At 44.0% G+C, this 9,947-nt stretch overlaps 3 pseudogenes; all 3 read left to right on the top strand.

Annotated features, from left to right (window-relative positions):
* The first annotated feature begins 139 nt into the window (after positions 1 to 139).
* LOC149106066 (uncharacterized) lies at positions 140 to 1,534 on the top strand (annotated as a pseudogene).
* A 450-nt stretch (positions 1,535 to 1,984) lies between these two features.
* Positions 1,985 to 4,366, top strand: LOC149106067 (uncharacterized; annotated as a pseudogene).
* A 3,768-nt stretch (positions 4,367 to 8,134) lies between these two features.
* Positions 8,135 to 9,660, top strand: LOC110061737 (uncharacterized; annotated as a pseudogene).
* Positions 9,661 to 9,947: the final 287 nt, after the last annotated feature.

The following is a 9,947-nucleotide window of genomic DNA, read 5'->3' on the forward strand; positions in this document are numbered from 1 at the left end:
CACGCCAGTAAAATATAGTTAATGGAGCGTGACGTACGTTCTGAATGAGCCGTTCATGGCGGCATCACTTTCTATAGAGCTATTGAGCAGTTATATTCCAAAGGTCAACAAACTGTAAGCGTTATCATAGCTAAACCTGAAACATTGTAGCTTTGTTATCTTCTGAACGTTATAACGTACCATAGTATTGGTGCAAAGCATTAAAGCACTATTCATGTTTAAGATGTTACACGTGTCAGGGTAAGCTGTTCGGTAGTACAGCCTTTTCTACTGGCTTACAAGCAGACGAACGTCTCCATATAAAAGCTCGGAAAACTGTTCAGAGTCCATTCTGAGTTCGTCTAAGCAACGTAGCTATTACTTATTGTAAATCTATCGTTTAATTTTTGTAAACCTTCCATGGCTCGCTCTCGCCGCTCGTCGAATACTGCTCGGGTCGCTACCAGAAGTGAGGACCTCTCGAAGCTATCCAGCGAGGTCCTCAAACTCCGTCTTCAATCGCTGAATTTGCCCATAACAAGCTCCAAAGTGCAACTCCTCGCCCGGCTCAAGCGAGCATCGACGGGAAAGGCCAGTCAATCTAAACGAAGACCTGGTCGGCCTCAACGCACTCGTCATACGGCGAACAAAACATCCACGCAACAGCCGTCCACTACAGCCAGTGAAATCGACGCCACTCAAGGCCGGCGTCTCAGCATTCCGGAGGACAGCGCCCTCTCCGACCGCGCCTCGCTGTCTTCTATTGAGGACATGCTGCAGTCAGATACAGAGGAAGATCTCTTCCATACTAATCACTCTACCGATCGAAGAGACGCCCTCAGTCCAGCGCAGCGTTCTGCCATTGAGGACATTGTATCCCGGTCCGTACACAGCGCTCTGGACGCCGTTCGTACAAACAGCGCCTTCAGCCCAACGCCCTCCAACCAAACTCTCGCAGCTTCGGGTATGGCGTCTCCTTTGGGTCTGTCGAGGCCAGTGGACCGTAATATGGAGGACAAAACTCTTTTCAGAAGTGGCTGGAGGCCTACATGGTGTACATGTTGGTCATTGTAACTGCCTATCCAAGACGGGCCCTTGAGCTGATTAAGTACCAGCAGATAATTAGTCGCGCGGTAACTAAATTCAAGGGTCTTGCTTGGCTTCCCTACGACCAGCAATTTCGTCGCCGTGCCTCTTCCAATTTGTCCCTTCAGTGGGACAAAGTAGACCTGGAGTTATGGACGTGACCTTCTCAGGCCTAGCTAAGCCCATTACGGTATCTGCTCGAGTCCCTATCACGCTGAAGATGTCTGTCCTTCCGCTGACCCCTACAGAAAACAGCGTCGTTCCCAGACGGTGTGCTTTGACTTCAACAAGTCCTCTGGGTGCCGGCGCCGAAACTGCAGCTACCCGCACGTGTGCCGCCGCTGCTACTCAAACGGCCACACCGTCCAAGACTGCCCTCAGCAACAATCCAGTGGCCAAGCCCGGAACGCGGGAGTCCCCAGACCTAGTGAGCGAAGCAAGAAGTAAGGTGGAGCAGCAAAGGCGTCATCAGAAGCCATTAGTATCCTCACCTACTGACATTTATCGCTTAGATTTAGAATTAACTGATCATCCAGATCGTAATTTTGTCCTTAATTTGCTAAGTACGCTTAAAGAAGGCGCTCGTATTGGTTATTGTGGGCCGCGTTCAGCCCGGATTTCCCCCAACCTTATATCTGCGACGCAGCACCCTGATGTAGTTTCTGCCAACCTGCAAAAGGAAGTAAACTTAGGACGGGTGGCCGGCCCCTATCCTGCCCCTCCCTTAGCAAATTTCCAGTGTCATCCAGTGGGAGTTATTCCTAAAAAACACTCAAATGACTGGCGAACTATCTATCACCTCTCCTACCCACAGGGAAATAGTATAAATGACCACATTGCCAAGGATCCCTATTCCCTGAGCTATGTTCGGGTAGACGATGCAATTCATATCCTCCAGTCCCTGGGAAAGGGAGCCTTTATGGCTAAGACTGATCTTAAATCAGCCTTTCGCCTTATACCAATCCACCCCGAAGACTGGAACTTACTGGGTATTTTGTGGAAATCTCAATACTATGTGGACATGTACTTACCCTTCGGGCTTCGCAGTGCCCCGTTCATTTTTAATCAGCTCTCCGATGGGCTCGAGTGGATCCTAAAACATAACTATGGTCTCCAGCGGGTCAGTCACATCCTGGACGACTTCTTCATTGCTGAAAGTTCTAGATTAGCTTGTCTTACTAGCTTCAGCACTCTTTTACGGGTATTCATGTCACTTAGGGCCCCGTTAGTAGCGTCCAAGACCATAGGCCCCTCCCAAGAAACAGAATTTATGGGGATCGTTTTAGATAGCATTCGCATGGAGGCCCGCTTACCCCAGGACAAACTTTCCAGGACTTATGACTTGCTGACATCCTTTAAGAAACGCCGCTCCGTGCGCCTGGTTGAGTTACAATCACTCATTGGTACTCTCCAGTTTGCATGTAAAGTGGTAGTCCCCGGCAGGATCTTCCTTCAACGCGCCATTAATTTAACTAAGGGTGTCCCTAGTCGTTTTCATCACATCAGGCTTAACAGGGAGTTCTTTAGGGACCTCGATATGTGGAAAGTTTTCCTCTCCAAATGGAACGGGCGCTCCCTTTTTCTTGAGTCCACCACTACCCCCACTCCAGACCTAGAGCTCTACACTGACGCAGCGGGCTCCGTGGAGCTCGGCGGTTATTTTCAGGGAAAGTGGTTCCAAGGGCACTGGCCTCCCCATATGCTTTTGAACCGAGAGCGGGGTATAAGCATTGAGTGGCAAGAACTCTTCCCCATCGTTGTTGCCTGCGCTATATGGCACCCACTTTTCAAGGGAAAACGTCTGCAGTTTTGGTGTGATAATGAGTCAGTGGTATCTATCATAAATTCGGGGCATTCAAAAGCTCCCCTTATCATGGAACTGGTCAGAAAGCTTGTTCTCCTATCCATGGAACATAATTTTCTCGTACGGGCCCGTCATGTCCCTGGGGTTTCAAATGAGACTGCTGATGCCCTCTCCCGCTTTCAGATGCAGCGTTTCTGGGCCCTCGCACCCGACGCCGACCAGATTCCTTGTACCATCCCGCCTTCACTAATGACCCTTTGAGAGAGGAAGTGCTCAACTACGCTTCTTGGGGTCTTTCCAAGAACACAAATCGAGCCTACAGCTGTGGGGGAAAACGCTTTTTACAATTCTGCCTGATGAATCGTCTCCTAGGTCCAGACGGGGATGTCCTACCCGCCTCCGAGGGTACTCTTATTTATTTTGCCTCCTATCTCGCTAGAACGGTGCGTCATAGCACAATTTAACTCTATTTAGCAGCTGTTCGCAACCTCCATATCACTGCTGGGTACAGTGACCCTCTGAAGGGCAAGCTTCTTCTCCACAAGGTTTTACGCGGTATTCTCCGCTACCAAGGCGAACAGCGTATTCGCCGTCAACCGGTTACCCCTCAGGTTCTCTCGGCAATCCGTCCTGTTCTGCAATCATGGCTTAGCCCCCGGGATTTCTCCATGATCTGGGCCGCCTTCAATTTAGCCTTTTTCGCCTTCCTGCGATGCAGTGAATTTACCTACAGCAGTGTTCGCAAATTTAGACCGCTTTTTGAAGTATAGCCTTTCATCCAACACTGGCATGCCGGCAGCGCATGACGGTGCAGCTAAAATCTTCAAAAACAGATGTTTACAGGCGAGGGCAATCTCTCACCATCGCTCGCACTTCGTCCACCCTTTGCGCGGTGTCGGCTATGCGAGAGTACTTTCTCTTAGCACGGCCGCAACAGGGTCCCTTATTTTACTTCCAGTCAGGTAATTTGCTTACTCGGGGAGCGGTTTCGCACCTTCTACGGGACAGTTCGAGGGTCGCAGGTCTTCCTTACCAAAGTCTCAAGGGCCATAGCTTCCGCATAGGTGCTGCGTCGGTTGCCGCTGCTGCCGGCTTACCAGACTGGCTTATTAAAGTCATGGGTCGCTGGTCCTCAGACTGTTACCAGCTTTATATAAGAACTCCTCAATCTACATTAGTCAGTAGCTCCCAGGATGGCTAACATTGTTGAAGGTTTCTCGGCGAACTAGCTTCTCACCGGCTTCCATGGCTTGGGGGGATGCATTGTCTTGCTTGCATCAGTGGCGGTTAAGTCTGCGCAGCGACTTCCCCCAAGCTTGTTGTTTTTTTCATCACCTTTGAACATCGCTTGCTAACCGATACTCTTGTCCGATCCAGCACGTGCTGTCTGTCATTCAGCTCGTAGTGTGGGGAGATAAGTGAGGTTGTTTTGTCACGCTATCGCCGGAAGTCGCATGGGCTAACCAAACGCAAGGCAGTGTTCCCCCATTAACGCCATCACGAGTTGTTCGTATTTGAGTAATAGCTCTGGTTCAATCGCAAGTCGCCACGGTTAACTTACTTTCGCTAGGAACAACGACATTAACAATTATAATATATTATCTCAAATATTCAAACAGAACATGACCTGAAAAATCCGCACTTTTATAAGCGTTTCTATCGGTGTGAAATGACGAAGAACACTGGACATGAATATTTGCCCTATCACGTCCCTTGTTAAACTTCACGACTGCTAATGAGTGAAATAATTTTTGAAGTTTTCGAGGAAAGCAAAGAAGACCCCCTGTTTATAATGATATTTCATCGTAAACCACGTGAGTACGTAATTGTTCTTTTTTAGATCTGTATGTGTCTGTCGGCGGGCAACGTTCGAGCTCCTTGATCTACCTTTGAAAGTCAGACTGTTTGGTAATCATCTGCCCCAGCAAAAAGGCAAATGAATTAAAAATAATAAACTTACATTAAGCTTACATTAAAGCACTCCATGTGATGATTTATCACAAAGGGTTTTGCGTAAACTGATTTAGAAACCTGAGTTAATTTCTGGATAGAAAATTCTGACATAAACGATTAGAATTAATTTATTACAGCAATGACAGTTTACTGATGATATTTCAAAAATGGATTACAGTCGAACCTCCCGTAAGCGTCCACCCAAAATGTCAAACCTGGTCGCTTGCGAGAGCTTACAGACCATATTGGGTCAAAATTTGACCTCATTAGCATATAGTAACTTACTTACCCAATGGGTTTTAAAATTGTTTTATTCATCCGAAAAGTCAATTTCGAGAAAAATCCTGTACTTCCCATTGAGAAATTTCCGTCTCTTGTGCTACCAAGGAATGCCATAATGTTACAACACCTTATTACCGTAGAATTCCGATAGTAACAGCCCCCGTTACTTTCGGATTTAGCAGCCAAAAGGTGCCATTACTTTCGGGTAGCCGTTATTTTCGGATGGTTAAAAAACGTTTGTACGGTGCAGTAATTCACAGTCTTTTCTGAAATAAGAGGACACATAACACTACTAACCACCCACATAAATAAAGCAGACTGTATACAACAAAAAAGGTCCCAAACGTTGGTATTGTAAGACAATGTAACTAATTCCACTTAACTCTGCTGCCAGACAAAAACCGTAGAAATTATTTAAAGTTCAAGAAATGTTTAGCAAAGTTCGAAGTCATGATTTTAAATCCTAAGCTCGACTACAAAATTCAGAAAATTACTTGAGACAAAAATGGCAGGTTCATCATAGCCAAATTAATAACTGAAGGCACGCACTTAATTTTAGTTAACGTATACTCGCCTAACGATGTTAATCAACAAGTACTCTTTTTTTAATGATCTGCAAAATCAACTTCAAGAATTCCCGCATGAGAATATAATTATTGGTGGCGACTTTAACTGTGCTCTAACATAGTGCGATAAAAAGGGAGGAAACCCTCTCACACGAAAACTTTCAGTAATAAATGAAATTAAGAAGCTCTGCGAATTGTGCGATCTTTGCGACACATGGCGCTCTGTAAATCCTGACGCGTGTCAATTCACTTTGAGAGACAAGTCTTTTAAGGTGCAATGTCGGCTGGATTACTTTCTAATTTCCAAAGAGCTGAACAGCCTCGTTTCAGATTGTCGAATTGTTTTTACACCCAGTACCGATCATTCTGCTGTGCAACTTAATCTCATTTCTGAAGCATCTGAACAAAAGAAAGGACCAGGTTTTTGGAAATTCAACTATTCCCTTCTCGAAGATAATCCATACGTTTCGCGGCTACGTGAAAACCTCCCACAATTTAAAAGCAAGTATCAAACTGTTGAAGATCTAGGGCTACGTTGGGACCTTATTAAAATGGAAATCAGAAGCTTCACGGTTAAATACACCAAAATTAAAGCTCGAGAAAGACGTGACGAGGAAAAGTTCCTTCAAAATAGAATTAATGATCTAATCGCGAAAGCGAAAAAAAAAACAAAAAAAACACAGAAACAATAAAAAAAATCATTTACGAGCTCAACTCAACCAAAGCACGTCTAAACAAGATAATAGGCTGATTCGGCAAGAGAACGGGAACGTCACTTGACGACGGCGCGTGCAGTACAAATACCCAAATATGGTCAAATTAGGACAGAATCCAGGTTATTCCGCGGGCCCTGCAGTCGTCATCTGACGTTCCCGTCCTGTTGCTAAATCAGCCTAATGGCTTACAAAACGCGCGGAACGATTCTTAGAAGCCGAGCCAGATGGCACGAACAGGGTGAACGTAACAGCAAATATTTCTATGGTCTCGAAAAAAAGAAACTACTCAAGAAAAGTTGTCACTAGATTAAAGCTGAGTGACGGCTTGAACACAACTAATCAATCTGGCATCTTAGAAGAACAAAAAAGATTCTATGAAAACCTCTATAAATCGCAAGTATCTTCCGCACAAAGTACCCACGACAACGACGTTTTCTTTAACCCAAGTGCCGTCCCCACTTTGAACGGGGATGAACAAGCTTTATGCGAAGGACTTATCAAAGAAACAGATGCGCTAAATGCCTTTAAGGATTTCTCCGCAAACAAAACTCCGGCACAGACGGACTGTCTGTTGAATTTTTAAAATATTGCTGGCCTGAACTGAAAAACTCAATTGTTGACAGTTTCAATCATGTTTTCCATAAAGGCTACCTTTCAATTTCACAAATGTGTGGAATTATCTCTCTCAAGACCCAAAAAAGAATAAGGATAAAACACTTCTAGAAAATCTTAGACCGATCTCACTGCTAAATGTAGATTATAAAATTCTCACCAAAGTTTTAGCCAAACGCCTAGGAAAAGTTCTTCCCAAATTAATAAATGCTGATCAAACAAGATACGTAAAAGGACGTTATATTGGCGAAAATATTAGACTAATACAAGATTTAATGTTCTACACCTACAAAGAAAACCTCCTAGGAATGGCTATCTTCCCTGACTTTCGCAAAGCTTTCGACACTACTTAGAAAAAGTCCTTACCCACTTCAGTTTTGGTCCTAATTTCTTTCAATGGTTTAAATCTCTTCATGCTGACATTTCCAGCTGCGTTTTAAACAACGGGCACGCTTCATGCTTTTTTCCTATAAACCGTGGCGTGAGACAAGGCTGCCTACTATCAGGTTTACTTAAAAATATTGAAGATCCGATACCAGGATTCATCATAAAAGAGGTAAAAAACGTTCTCTGGTAAAATTGTTTAAAATTGTGAGCTTTCAACAGCCAGTCTGCTGTCTACGACGGACAAAAATGAAATGATAAAATAGACCTAAGAATTTTGAATATAACAAGCGAATGGCATATATTAAATAGAATACGTGTGAAAGAATGTGAGAATGCTAAAAGTGTAAAATTAGCGTTTGTTTAAAAGAATGTTATATTGTCCCGGCAGAGGGCACGAATTGTTGTCAGCCTCGACAGTTTTCGTTGTGTGCCAGGATTCCAGCGTCTTTCTAATGCGGCTATTGCCTTTGTCAATTATCTCAGCATTGTTAAAGTCGACGGTGTGATCAAAGGTCCAGGCATGTTTCGCTACATTGGAGCCTTTAGCACATTGTTTAGTATTTCTGACATGTTCTTTTCGCCTTGTACTAAACGATCTTTTGTCTTACCCATCGTAACATGCATCGGTTGTGCACTTTACAACACCTCAAAATTTCTCATCAACATCTTAGCACCTATTCAAAATCGAAATGGCACTCACAGAAGTTCTCCAGGATATAGCTGACATCAACATCTTAGATGATGAAACCATGGTCTCTTTCGACGTGGTTTCCTTATTCGCCGCTATTCCTGTAGAAAAAGCCTGTAACTACATCAGGAAGAAACTGGAAGATGATTATTCTCTCCATTCCAGAAGCAATCTAGACGTTGATGACATAATTTGTTTACTAGACTTTGTGCTGTCCAACAATTATTTCATTTACAATGACGACATCTACAAACAAATCCACGGCTGTGCTATGGGTAGCCCTGTCAGCCCCGTAATAGCCAACTTATGTATGGAGGAAATTAAAGAAACAGCAATCGATTCAACCCCGGTTCCACCCAAAATCTGGAAACGTTACGTAGACGACAGGTTTTGTGTCATCAAAAAGAATGCAGTTACTTCTTTTCATGACTCACTGAACTCTATTGACCCGCATATTTCCTTCACCATCGAGCACGAATCTAATGGCCAGCTGCCATTCCTCGACACCCTTATTTCTCGCGATAATGAGAGGCTCAACATTGATGTCTATCGGAAGCCCACGCACACGGACAGATATCTTGATTTCCGCTCACATCATCACAGAGAGCACAAAATCAGCACTGCAGCGACACTTTTACATAGGGCCCTAAAACTACCAAACTCGGAAGCTGGAAAAGCCCGTGAAATTGATCGCATTAGCACCGCGTTACAATCTAATGGCTACCCACAAAAAGTCACTGCTGATATCATAAGAAAGAAATCTTTGACTCCTCCAGTACCTTCACCTGGAGAACTAGTTGGGATGTTCTTCGGTTGAGCTGATCCAACGAATAGTCAGAGCTTCGCGGTCCTTCCCTACATCAAAGGCATCACCGAGCCTCTTTCCAGAATTCTCAAAAGTCATGATATTCGAGTAACCAACAAGCCAATCAAGACACTACAACAAGAGTTCCCTGTTCCTAAGCTTCGACCTCGAGTCGACGACCAGTGCAATGCTGTTTACAAAATCCCTTGTGGGTCTTGTCCCTGGAGTTACATCGGCGAAACAAAAAGATCGTTTAGTACAAGGCGAAAAGAACATATCAGAAATACTAAACAATGTGCTAAAGGCTCCAATGTAGCCAAACATGCCTGGACCTTTGATCACACCATCGACTTTAACAATGCTGAGATAATTGACAAAGGCAATAGCCGCATTAGAAAGACGCTGGAATCCTGGCACACAACGAAAACTGTCGAGGCTGACAACAATTCGTGCCCTCTGCCGGGACAATATAACATTCTTTTAAACAAACGCTAATTTTACACTTTTAGCATTCTCACATTCTTTCACACGTATTCTATTTAATATATGCCATTCGCTTGTTATATTCAAATTCTTAGGTCTATTTTATCATTTCATTTTTGTCCGTCGAAGACAGCAGACTGGCTGTTGAAAGCTCACAATTTTAAACAATTTTACCAGAGAACGTTTTTTACCTCTTTTATCAGGTTTACTGTTTGTCATTGGCCTTGAACTTCTTGCTAGAGCCATCAAACGTGGCAATCTTATTGAAGGAATCACAACCGGGGAAAAAGAAATAAAAATATCTATGTAGGCAGACGACACCATTGTTTTTGTATGCGACCTCGACTCAGTAACGCATTTACTAAATATGCTAGAGAAATTTGCTTCTATTTCCGGTTTACAAATCAACACGTCAAAAACTGAAGCTTTGTGGCTTGGCCTTTGGAAAGACAGACAAGACACCCCCCCTTTGATTTTAATTACCCACAAGATCCTATTTGTGCAATAGGCGTTTTTTCCTCATACAACACGCCTGGGGCGGACAAATTAAAACTTCCGTGACAAGTTACGTAACATGGGAAAAGTT

Source organism: Orbicella faveolata, unplaced genomic scaffold (genome assembly GCF_042242905.1).
Source record: "Orbicella faveolata isolate gen_17 unplaced genomic scaffold, um_ofav_v1 contig_3, whole genome shotgun sequence".
Classification (NCBI taxonomy): Eukaryota; Metazoa; Cnidaria; class Anthozoa; order Scleractinia; family Merulinidae; genus Orbicella; species Orbicella faveolata.